The sequence below is a fragment of the Silene latifolia genome, chromosome 9, assembly GCF_048544455.1.
Source record: "Silene latifolia isolate original U9 population chromosome 9, ASM4854445v1, whole genome shotgun sequence".
Taxonomy (NCBI): Eukaryota; Viridiplantae; Streptophyta; class Magnoliopsida; order Caryophyllales; family Caryophyllaceae; genus Silene; species Silene latifolia.
Window position 1 is genome coordinate 68,433,964 of NC_133534.1, and position 13,550 is coordinate 68,447,513.

Below are 13,550 nucleotides of genomic sequence, written 5' to 3' on the forward strand. Positions count from 1 at the left end.
CACATTCTGAATAGCAGCATCAGTGCCTGAAGTAATTTGCAGAGGAGGAACATTGTTGTCTGACTGCACCACTGTAATCCTAGCCTGCTTTACAGGAGGGGACTAACCTTGAAGTGCTAGGAATTTAACATCTGAAATGGTGGTGCTAACAGGAACAATTGGTCTCCACACTTTTTTAGGAGGCACTCCTTTCTGTTTCTGAGCAACCTGTCTGCAACTCTTACCATCATGGCCAAGACTCTTACATTTCTCACACAATATGGGTTTCCATTCATATTCAACTTGAATAACAATCACCTTTCCTTCTGCATCCAGGAACTTGACTGAACTAGGCATATGCTGACCAACTTTCAACTCAATCATGACACGAGCAAAGCCTAGTCTAGTTTTCTCCTCTGTAGCCAGGTCAGACTTGACATAGGGTCCGACTAATCCCGCAATAGTTGGCAAACATTTACCCAAATATTTAAGGGGCAACCCATGTAGTCTTATCCAAGCTGGAACCACCTTCACTTCTTCTTTCATTAAGTCCACATTCTCCTGCCAGGGCTTCACTATTAATGGTTTGTTATCAAACATATGATAACCAGCCTGCAGGACTTGTTCTTGGTCCTTAATATCCTTAAACCTTACTAGGAACACTCCATTAGGAAGGAAAGAAATCTTGTCTATTCCATGCTTTCCCCATACCCTATGTATATAACCATTAAGGACCTCCCATGGAGGATTTGCACCTAGCACAAAACAGTACACTGCTAGTTTCCAATAATTAACTTCATCCTGCGTGTCCTCATTAGTAAACTAAATTAGGGTATCAGTTTTACCTTTATTCTCATCTATGTTCTCCATCACTTTTTCGGTATTCACCACGTTCTGCTTCTTTTCACGTTGTGTTACCCATTTGACATTTGCACTAGGGTCTTCTTCATCCTCGAAAGATAACTCCTGAATAGGTACAACTTCATGCATGGCTTTAGTACGTGAAACATCTTCCTCTCCTGGTCCAGTTTTCTTTTCATGACTATGGCTCTTGCTACCCTTCTTTTGGGACTTAGATTGCGTAGGGCTAATAGATCTCTTCTTTTGAAGCTTTTTTGCAGAATTCCGTGCCATAATCAGGATAAAAGTTAACCTCAAAACGATGAAGAAAGGAGTTTTCTTAATCGCCTCTTAATCGCACATTAGGGCTCTCCATTAGGGTTTTGTTTTTTATATTGAAATTCAAACTTATGTAAGTAACCGTCATATGAATCATTTGAGCACTATAAAATATAAATTGAACTTGAAATTTAGATGAATTCCACAATACCCAGACTCTTCCACCACTATGATAAGCTGTATTAGTAGACACAGACCATCCATCGCAAATATTCATTTGTATCTTATTTAGCGACTTAGGTTTTACCTTAGTCTCAAGGAGACCAAATAGCCCTACTTGATGAGTATGCATGAACCACTTGATTTGTTTTTGTTTAGTAGGACTATTCAATCCCCTAACATTCAGAAATCCAATATTATGCACTACCCCTAGATGGGAGTAACACATTACCATTGGTGCCAATTCCAACCTTAGGAGTAGCATTGTTTAATGCATCAAAAAAGGTGTATTGCTTAAAGTTGGAAGATTGTTGCCCAGCCTGTATAATAGCCTTTCTACTCATAGTAACCACAGGTCTTGCATGAGTGTTAACTTGCCTATACGTGCCATCCTTATTCCAGGACACCTGAAGCTGATGTTACACTACCTCCGGAGTTGTGGCAACCTCAGAAGGACCAGGTGCAGCAACAACAAGGGATACTGGTTTATCAATAAACACAGTGACAGTTAGGGCAACATTTTTTATGGGAACCCATTTCTTTGTTGGGGGGGGGAAATTTGGTTAAGTAGTTTTTGGTTTGGGTTTCCTGCTTTTCTTACTCTCATGGCCAATCCCACCGCACACAGATCACAAGATAGGTTTCCATTCCCATTCCAATTCAATCTTAACTACATGACCATCCTCATCAAGAAATTTAACAAAGTCTAGGAGTTTCTCACCAAAGGGAGCCTCAAGTAAAATTCTCGCAAAACTTAAACGATTTTTTTCCACAGTTGAGGGATCACTTCTGATAAATTGACCAATCTGTCCTGCAATCTTGCGTAAATAATTACCCCAAAAATTCAGAGGTAAATTTAGGAGTTTAACCAAGTATGCAACGTTCTTAACCTTAGTTAGTTCAATGTTAGGTTGCCAATCTCTGACAATAAGTGGCTTATTATTAAATAAATAGTGTCCTTAATTAAGAACAACCACCTTACTCGCTTCATTCATGAACCTAATAAGGAAAACTCCATTAGGTAAGAATGATACCTTATCAATCGGAAAATTAGCCGAAATTCTTCTCGCAAATTCTTCGACGATTTTCCAGGGTGGATTTGCTCCTAAAATGAAACAGTACACAGAAGATTTCCAGTAGTTGAGTTCCTCCTGCACATCCTCAATACTGCACTGCATCATCTCAGAAGGTTCCTCTTCAATACTCACTAGGGTTTGTTTACGTTTACCTTGTACCAACCATTCCTCGCCATTCTCATCAACTTCCAAGGAATCGAGTTCAAAAGGAGGGATTCCGGTAATCTCATTGATGTTCCTCGTTTTGCCAGAATCAGTAGTACTCGGACAATTTTTAGGGTTTTGTGGTGCAAGGACAGAAAAAGAAGACAATGTTTTGATTTTTGGGTAGATTTGGACGAAGAGGCTTGATTGCTCGAAGATCCTCTCGCCATTATTACCATATTATTGCACAGAAATCTAGGGGTTTGAGTCGTTTTTTGTGAATTTTAGAATTTTTCTCTCTCTAGCTTATATCTCTTCATTTTTTTTATCTTGCCCATAATACGAATTCAATTATATAAATTTACGAGGTATTACATCTGAGGTGGAGGAAATTTTTTGCTATCGTGTAAATAATAGTGTAAGAGTAGAGATTGGTGTACACATGCTTAATAACTACAAACTAGAGTCAAATTAAAAGTACAATTCAATTCTCTTAACAAATTAGGAATCTCAAAGACAAAATAGATTACTTCAAATTGAGTTATACTTCCTGATCGACTGTGCTCCACTAATAGAAAACAATGATTTATGGCTCCTTATTTACGGCATTTTTACCAAACCGCAGCAAATAGAGGATAAGATTTTACTTTAATTTTTTCATACATAGAACTATTTAAGGCGATTATTTCAAAAAAAACGCCGCAATTATCATATTAGAGGCGTTTTATATGGAAGACGAAGCAAATGAGATCTAAGGAAAAAAAGAAAATAAAAGCATATACTTGTACTTAATTCATTGCCGTCTCTAGCAGCCACAAGTCCAGAACCCTCTTTACAAGAACAAAAATACCTAACTCTCCCATCATTCTAGCTTATTCACTACCGTCTTTGACACTCGCACCAACATCGTTTAAGAACGATCATGGCTCAATCGTTAACATCGTTTAGGGTGTGTTTGGATTGAGGGATTTGGAGGGAAAAGAAAGTGAGGGAGAGTAGGGGATTTAAAATCTCTTATTTGGATAACAATTGAAGGTGGAGGGAAATGGAGGGGGGAGATTTGGAGGTATTCAATTTCCCTCTTCCAAGCCTAATTAAAATCTCTCTATAATAGGCAAGATTTGAAGGGAAATTGTATCCAAACACCAACACTCCATTCCCTCTCTTTTCCCCTTCCCTTTCTCTCCCTTTCCCTTCCCTCTTTCCCCCTCCCCTCTCCTCTCTTTCCCTCCAGTTTTGCTATCCAAACACACCCTTAAGCGTCATCATGGCTCCCTTTGTTACACCGATGACCTCCCCCGATTCTCCATTTGTGAGCGGTAATTACTCTAATTATATGTAAATCTTGATCTACACTAATTTTTGTTTATATTTTGTAACGATATTGTTTGATTATGGGTATAGTAAAAGATTGTAATTTGTGTTCATAAACTATTGTTAAACCAACGAATTTATAGTTTAGTGTTTGTAGGAAATTGGGATTTTATGTCAAAATTTGAATTAGAAGTTGATAAATGTGGCGTGAATTCAGATCCTATGCCTCGACTGCGGGAAACTAATTAGGGTTTCTGGGTAATTAATTTTTGATTCGAAATATAGAAAATTAGATTGTTGTGTGTTGTTTTTACTGTTATGTGAACTTAAATATAGCATACTTTCTATTGCATTACAAGTATTAGGCTTACACTGATTATATTTGATGATTAGAATTGATATAATTAAGGGTTTTTACTTCAATATGAATTAGTTGTACAGTATGGGTTTAATTATGCTTATATGATGACACACATGATTTATTTGTTTATTTGTTTCGTTATATTTGTTTGTTTATTAATCTATTGAATTTGGATGAAAAAGCTTAGTTTCAACTAGTACTTTGTAATTGTTAAATAATTGTCGAGGATTGAGCTATTCACAAACTCCATGAACATTTTTATCTGATTATTTTGCTCATAATAGTGAACTTTTTAATTTTAGGATTTGAATTGACTTTGCGCAGGTTGGCTACTCATTTTTTTAACTATTGTCTAATGTTATTAGGATTTGATAGATTGAAACACTTCATACTCAATATTCTTTTGGTGTCATGAACCCGAGCATTTGAATTATCTATCATTCTGTTTGATTTTCCATAGCATAATAGCTTTGACTATGATTGACTTTGATTTTTATTTTAGCTATCCTATCTAGAATGGTTAGTCTCCTAAATTTCATTCCCTATAAAATAACAAGGACCGTATTATTGAGTTGAAAAATTCAGGTACTTACTCATCCTTAAGGAATTTGACAGCCACCAAAATACAAGTGACTAAAAGCGCCTGTGAACATTAAGGAAGGTGACATAAAAGCTGGTTTGAAGATTTCAGGTACTTAATTTTGCTCATATTTACCTTAAGCTATAGGATTCAACTCTACATTAAGGCTGGGATATGAATATGACCATGAATATATCCAAGTAGGAAAGGGACGAGATGTTGGTCTCAACCATCTTATTGTTTGAAACAAAAGTAGCATGTGGCAAAGGAGAGTAAACCTTCAGTCGAGATGTGCACAGATTAGGCCATTGTCTTGAGTTTTTCCGCATGCTTTTGTGTTCCTTCACAATAGCTGAATTTCATTGTTTTTAGGCACTCTTAATTTGGTTACTCAGCAATACTTTTATTTTGTTCAGGTTTACGCTTTTTCATGGCTTGTTATAGTCGTAGTGGTGTTCGTTTTTCAGGCTTGTGTGCCCTTCTCTACTCAAGATATAATTAGTACTAATAGAATGAACAATTATAGAAATCAAGTAATTGGCTATGTTCTTGTATTTTCATGGTTGCACTTGGTTCTTTTGGTCTCTAATGTATTTGGTCTAATGATTGTCTCCAATGCATTCAGCATTTGGATTCTTTTTGCTCTGATTGTTTTTAGTTGTTCTCAGGTCCCAACAATGACCAAATTCTCATTACTGTGGACGATAAGCAATAGGCATTAGAATAGATGCACTGCAACTTTTATTGCTATATTCTTTTATTTTTGATGTGCCCCTTTTATTGCAAGTTATATTCCTTAAATTTTCAGTACCTGGAACCTTATCCCAGATGGAATATAGGATTCCTCTAACCTGGTCTAGAGAATCCATGAACATGGTTGTCCTGTAACATTCAAAGTCTTCCATCTCTTCCAGTTCATTATTTATCGATTACTTTTCACTTGTAGTATCGCTTGACTTCTGTCTATTTCTTGATTTTCTTCCATTATTCAGTTGTAGAGTTGATTCTTTTGACTCGGGCACTGTACAATTTTAGTTTCGGATATAGACAAGCCAGAAAATTGAGAAGATGCATATCTCGGGACATTGTTTGAGAGCAAAGCATAAAATAAGGTATACATATATTCTATTACATCTCCTTCAGTAAGTGTAGTACTTATTCAACCCAAAAGAACAATTTATATTATATTGGTGGACCTAACTTGTTATAGCCAATATTGGCTAGAAAAACGTGTTTCATACTGTATAATTTTGAGTGTGGGTTCCATAAAAAGTGCAGTCTCTTGTACTTGCTTATTACTCGACTTAGAAACAGTATTGTGTTTTGTTGTAGCATTGCCCCCCCCCCCCCCCCAACACCAGATCACTGCGCATGATCTAACTCTTCCTATAGCTTATCAAGGTGACATATAAAAGATGAGTATTTTTTCGCATTGAATATGGTGCGAAAGTAAATGACTTGTAACGTTTTTGTTCTTTTTCTGAATTTAAGAAGTCGCATAACACCACCTTAATTAGTTGTGGAGCTGTAGTTTTGCTAATAAGCCCTCCTAAGTCCTACCTGGCCTTGCTCACTTGCCATAGCTACAATTTCTTGTTATATGTCAAATAATCTTTCTGGCAAAGAGTCTATAGTGCATATTAATATGGCTGGTTCACGTCGGCACCATTCTACATTATATTCCTTGCAGCTACTGCTATAATTTTTTTTTTTTTGTGATTGCGCACCTTAAGAATTGATTTACTGTGACACCCCCATATACCAAGGAGCCTTAACAAGACCTTCCCTAGCATATAAGGACATCACCATCACGGTTGCCCGAGGAAAGTAATCATCAAAAGTCGATAAAAGAACATTTATAGTTACTTTACAAGTGATTAAACCAAAACTACTGATACAAACGATACAACTCATCAACACTATGTAAACTACTCCTGTCATGACTCATGAAGACTCATCCCGCCAAGACTCCGGCTACCATCCAAGACATCACCAGCTAAGACCGACCGACTGCTCACCATAAGGGATTACGGCAGACACAACAGAAACAAATAAGAAACAACCACGCAAGGTCAGTAACTGAGGCAAGACATAACATCGACTACCAGCATACTACAATTACAACCAAGCACACACACAAGTCACAACCACTCCAGCCAATCACCGTCACCGACTGTCCACTAGACCAGCCCTGCCAGTGGGGGACCGCAGCCGTTCCCACCTAAGCCCCGCTCATCATATCGAGCGATAACCCTGTCCCATTAATGTGCACATCCCCTCCCATGGCGGGTTCCACGGAGGGCGAAACTAGGGCGTGAAGCCACTCCCGCAAGTAACTCCACTCAGCCGAGGACGCACCTCGAGAACCATAGACAATCAATCACAATCAGCTGCACCACAACAACAACCAACGAAACAACACAGCACTAACCGATTATCATAATCCGTCAACCACATTGACACTACAATTAACACAACAACCGACACACTAGATAACCAACCACACAACAACTTACCAAAGACGACTCTCCAGTTGCCAATAACATTTTATTCTCAAGCCCATAGTAAATAATTAGCAAATAATTACCAAGAACTAAGTGTACAACATGCTATTTCATTCGACAGTTGCTATAAATCCTTTACTCAGATGCATTACAACCATCATGAAGTTACCAGACATACATATGAAACTATAAAACACATATATGAAATTATTCGAACAATTGTTCACATGCTTTAACATACCACAAAATACCGAAGAATTGTTATAATTGCATTGTTTTTTTTTTTTTTTGCGACATTACTCTTCCCCTCTAAAAAGGAACTTCGTCCCCGAAGTTCACCATCCGACGACCTCCCTGTCTCTTAATCCGACACCTATCACATCTTATTGACATTACTCATAAACCATTCAACACAACTTTGCTTACCCACACACCACTTCTAACGGATATTATGTTGTTATAACCCATATAAACGTGAACTATAGAAATTACACACTTCTTCTCGGACACATAGACACATATCTCATGTGACAATCCTAGCAACCTTTCCACAACTCAATATGAAACATTACTCTGAATAAATGGAAATATTATAAACATATTACTCTATTAGTCATGACAGATGGTATGCGCATACAGATTTCAAGGTAGTACGAATACCACTAAAATAATGTAAATTACTCAAGTCCCTATCAACCCATGACATCCGACTCTACATAACCATTACTCATAAGCTATGGGTATATACACATGCAAACATAAAATTAAACGACTTCACTTGCATGCCAAATTCCCATAACAATATGTACCATCGTCCCGTCACACCTATATCTCACAAATGTCACTTAGAACTCAAGCACAGGTCAAAACGTGACTAATAACGAGACTAAAACATGTTACGAACCATCAACAACCATGATTAATATCGAAACATCCAAAAATAAAAGGATTCAAACAACTGAAATATCGAAAAGTGCCTGTAACAGTGAAACTCGATTGAGTGGGTTAGGCACTCGATTGAGCTGGCCCTACTCGATCGAGTATCTTAGCTACTCGATCGAGTAGCCCGAGATCAGAATACTCCTTACATAGACTCACCTGCAGCTACTCGATCGAGTGAGGGCACTCGGTCGAGTGGCTTCAGGTCAAAAATGCTCTAAATCTCAAACACAAGCTATATAATCGCATAACCACGAGTCGGGATGATATCCCGACCACCAATCCTGTAAAACAAGTTCAAAATAAGCAAGTACGGCCTTATGGCCACCGATACAACCAAGTTCCAAAATAAAGTACCGACCGAAACAACTAATATCCATCAAAACTACAAACATAAAAGAAATGAACGGAGTATCACTCCTGCTGCTGCTGCTCGTCCATCACATGCTCATCTCCACCACTACCCGAAGTCCCTGCTCCCGACGTACCAAGACTCGCATCACCACCGGCTCCAGCATCTGGCCTCACGTACCAAGGGGTCAAACCACCGTAAGGGTACGCCTGAGGCTCTCCCCAAGTAGACATGTCCACCCCATAAGAGTGGAAAACCCCGATGCTGTCTCCGACTCCCCTCCACCAAACCGGATGAGGTCCCGAGGTCCCAATACCCTGAACATACGCCATCTCATGCAGGTTCCGAATAGCCAGGGTAGAAGACACTCTCTCGGCAAGGTAGCTCTCACGCCTCTCCGGGGTGTCAAAATAAGGGTATCTAGGGAACGGATACTGTGGTGGTACCGGCTGCTGTGGCTGAGTCTCGGCCACTCTCTCTCGCACTCGGCGTGGCCCTCTCCCAATCCTAGGTCGATCTTCCTCAGCCCTCACGTTCTCCCCCTTCCTCGGCTCAGGCATGACTCGGAGGATCTCCGGGTCGATGAAGTACGTCTGCCTCGCAGGACGCGCATCCCCCTCCTCCTCGTCAGAATCGGCAGCTATAACTGCCGCAGGTAAAGGCTCTGTCGGTGGGAGGTGCTCAGGAGCTGGTATCTTCATCCAACTGTTGGAGCTTGTGTCCTCCACAGTTAGTGTGATAACGTATATAAATCTCTTATAGGTTCACAAGGGTATACTTAGTATCTTATCAGTTGATTAACGTTTACTTAATAACGGTTGGCTTGCTAGAAGTTTGACGTTATTATCATACTGATGGCGGTGATCAACTGGTCCCTAAAAGTCACACCTAAAGGATGTGTTTGAGAGATGTGATTGTATGAAAATATAATCACATTGATGTCTTATATGACTAAAAGGTTAGTCCATGTATTTGACTAAACAGTTAGTCAATGTGATGATGAGACGATTATTTAATACAATTAAATAATATTAATCGAGATTTAATTAATCGTAAATTCGTAAATTGAATATAAACAGTTATATTTAATTATTGTATATAATGTTAGCTTAAACGAATTAAGATGTTAATTCGTAATTAAACATAAACGGTTAGATTTAATAAGCAAATTATAAATATGCGATATTTATAGTTAATGTATATATTATACGATATTGTCATAATAAATGTTTGATGACGGTATTAATAAATCGACTGCAAAATGTTATGAGTGGACTTATTAATACATGTCGATATAATAGACAATTGATAAAATATACACACATTTTATACATTAAAATAACTACCAAAAATAAGGAGATTTCTCTCCTCATTTTTGTTAGACACGGTTTAAGCAAAAAAAAAAAGGGAAGAAAAATATCTCCCCCTTTTCCTCCTAATACACGGTTATAAGGGAGGGAGGGAGATTATTTTTCTAACCTAATTTTTGACCTAACTCTTATCATCACACAAAAACCTAAAAATTAGAAATTAGGATTTATCTTTTCTAGCAAAAGAACAAGGGCATTTCTCAAAACATTTTGGGTGCAACGATTAGGAGAATATCGATTTCGATATTGTTCTTAGGCCATATTGCTAGGACCAAAGGTTAATTCTAAATCTCTATTCTTTTTGTTTATGCAATTTCGTTTATGACTAGTAATTTCATATAATTATAATTTCGTTATAATCCGAAATTCTTGATGAAGTATACCGATATTTCCTATAAGTGGTATTAGAGCATAGGCCACGAAATTATTTTATATGATTTTCATGAATGAATTTAAACAAAAAAATATTTGAAGAAAAAAAACCTTTCGGCCGTGAAATTTTTTTTTGCCGAGAGGTATTCTGTTTTTTTCTTTGTTTTTGTTGTTTTGTTTCCATTTAGATTTATTCATATTATTGTTTTAATAGGTTAAGATGATAATATAATAAATTTGTAGATGTTTTGATTTAATAAGAATTAAATTGAAATGTAAATGGAATTGTTTTAATAGGCACACATGATGTTAAATTGTTGTTTAAGAATCTTGTTTTAATAGGCACACAAGATGGAGATTGTGAATTTAATGTACAATCATACATTATGAATTTTTTTGTAAATAGAATCCAATCTCCATCTTTAGTCTTTAAGTATTATGGTTTTGAAATTAGAATGTAAATAGGTTCATTTTGTAATTTATTAATTGTAATTTTGAGAAGACTAAAGATGGAGATTGGATTGCTCACTCCCGCTACAAGGACCAAGATGGAACATCAAGACAAGCTTCTCGGGTCCTAGGAAGGATTCCAAAGTTGTATTTATGTTCATTTTGGTAGATAGGCCACATTAGGACTTTGTTTTTGTTTTACATTTTTCCATTCCTATTGTTTTTCTTCACATGATAATTAGTGCATCATATTCCGCCTAAACCAAACCACCTACTAAAATGCATGAAAATTGACTCATATAGTTTGGATGTTAGTTTTCATAGACATACAGATGTCACACAATTTTAAGCCATCGTCTTAGTTTATTCATTCTCGCATGCTAGATATTAGTTCACTTAAAATGAATTAAAATAAAGTTGATGGGATCTTCCTCTAAAACTGAAATTGAGACTAGTCTTTATAGGCCAAACATCTATGAATCCCTTCTTCGTCGGTAGGCATATAGGACCTTACTCTCCATATGACCCCTTCTACGTTGGGTAAGTAGTTTGTGTTGACTTAGTTTACCTCAACATTATAATCCGAAGAGTTTCTCGAGATTATGATGGACTATAGATAGAATTTACAGAAATTTATCGACCAAGAATTCTAAAAGTAGAATTAGCTAAAAGGTTGGCTTATCAATTTACAGATAATTGAGTCTTGGGATCATTTATATAATTCTTGAGGGAGGTCAATTGTATAAATACTTGAGTCTTCGCGTTATAACAGTATTGCATTAGACTTAAATCATAACGAAGAGTATGCTTATTATATTTTTCTTCTTTTCGCAGTGTAGAATACGTTTTATTTTGATAATACTGCTTACAACAAATGGCTGGAAATAATGATATCCCTATGCCAAGTGTCACACTTGGACGCGAGTCCTGGCTAAAAGCTTTCATGGACCACATGAATCAGTTCACACGACTGAAGAATGACGGGTCCTACTTTGCGGTCTGGGAGGCATCATTACGGAATGCTGTCATTGCTGACGGTAAGCTCAAGTACTTAACTGAGTCAATATCGCCAAATCCAGGCCCCAATGCAAGAGCTAACGAGTCAATTGCTTATAGTGACTTCGTTATGAAAGCGGGTGCGATAAAGAACGTACTCATTTTTGCAATGGAAACCAATTTGCAAAGACGCTTCATTGCCCAAGTTGCAAACAAGATTTTCACCACGCTCACTAATGAGTTCTCAAAAGCACCGAGAATCGTTACTTATGAGCATACCTGTCGCTTCTTTGATGCGAAACTCCAGAAGGGCCAACCGGTTAGCCCACACATTCTTAATATGATTGAGAATGTCGAGAAACTGGAGGCACTTGATTGCAAAATCAATGAGAGTATAGTCATTGACTGTATGCTTCATTCACTTCATGATGGTTTTGCCCTCTTCAGGGCAAATTACTACATGAATGACATGAAGAAAAGTCCTCATGAGCTACACTCACTTCTCAAATGCAGGCGAGAAGGATATGAAATTGAGTGGGAGCATGAAGCAAGATGTTCTCATGATTTCCAATAAGAATAAGGGTAAGGGCAAAGCTCACGACGACCTAACTGTAGGAAAGTCAAAGTTTAAAAAGTCAGGAAACGGTAAGAGTGGGCCTGGTGAGACTAGTGGCTCACAAGGCAAGGCAAAGAGCAAGGGCAGTGACATTGAGTGTCACCATTGTCACAAGACTGGGCATTGGAGAAGGAACTGTCCCGTGTACCGTGAGGACATAAAAGCAGGTCGCGTCACTCTTGTTGGTATGTCATCTTATATTCATATGATTGAGATTAACCATGCAAGTTTCGGAACTTGGGTACTTGATACTGGTTGTGGATCTCATCTGTGTAATCATTTGCAGGGCCTAAAAAACATCAAACCCTTCGCAAAGGGTGATGTGGACCTGCGAGTCGTGAATGGAGCACGAGTTGCTGCAGTCTCAATGGGAACATACGTAATCCAGCTCCCTAGTGGTTTTGAGTTATATTTATATAACTGTTACTATGTACCCAGTTTGTCTAAGAATATTATTTCTGTTTCCGTACTTGATAAAGACGGTTTTTCATTTTCAATAAAGGACAATAGCTGTATTTTCTCTTTTAATGAAATGGTTTATGGCAAAGCAGTTTCCATGAATGGAATTTATATCTTAGATCAAACCAAAGATATATTACATGTGAATAATAAGAAATTAAAGGTTGGTGACAAAGATCAAACTTATCTATGGCATTGTAGAATAGGACACATTAATGAAAAACGTGTAAAGAAACTCGTTGAGAATGGGACTATCCCCACTTTTGATTTTTCTTCATTTGGCACGTGTGAATCATGTCTTATCGGCAAAATGACTCGAATTTCCTTCAAAGGTGTTGGAATGCACGCTAGTGACCTATTAGGACTCATACATACTGATGTATGTGGACCTATGTCAATTACCGCTAGAGATGACTATAGATATTTTATCACTTTCACGGACAATTTGAGTAGATACGGATATGTCTACTTAATGAAGCATAAAAGTGAGTCTTTTGAAAAATTCAAGGAATACCAGAATAAGGTTGAGAACCAACTGGGAAGAAAGGTTAAAGCACTCCGTTCAGATCGGGGTGGCGAATATCTTTCAAATGAGTTTGATCAACACCTTAAAGACTGTGGAATAATTTTGCAGTTAACTCCACCTGGAACACCTCAATTAAATGGTGTGTCCGAACGGAGAAATCGAACATTACTTGAT

General features: G+C 37.6%; 1 long non-coding RNA gene across 2 annotated transcripts; it reads left to right on the plus strand.

Annotated features, from left to right (window-relative positions):
* The first annotated feature begins 3,201 nt into the window (after positions 1–3,201).
* LOC141599893 (uncharacterized) lies at positions 3,202–10,997 on the plus strand. 2 transcript variants are annotated; one of them, XR_012524007.1, is made up of 4 exons: positions 3,206–3,856; positions 4,798–4,903; positions 5,785–5,904; positions 10,832–10,997. It is a non-coding gene; the product is annotated as an uncharacterized LOC141599893 (long non-coding RNA). The 2 variants fall into 2 exon arrangements; XR_012524006.1 differs by lacking the exon at positions 10,832–10,997 and having other exon boundaries at positions 3,202–3,856; positions 5,785–6,097.
* The last annotated feature ends 2,553 nt before the right edge of the window (positions 10,998–13,550 follow it).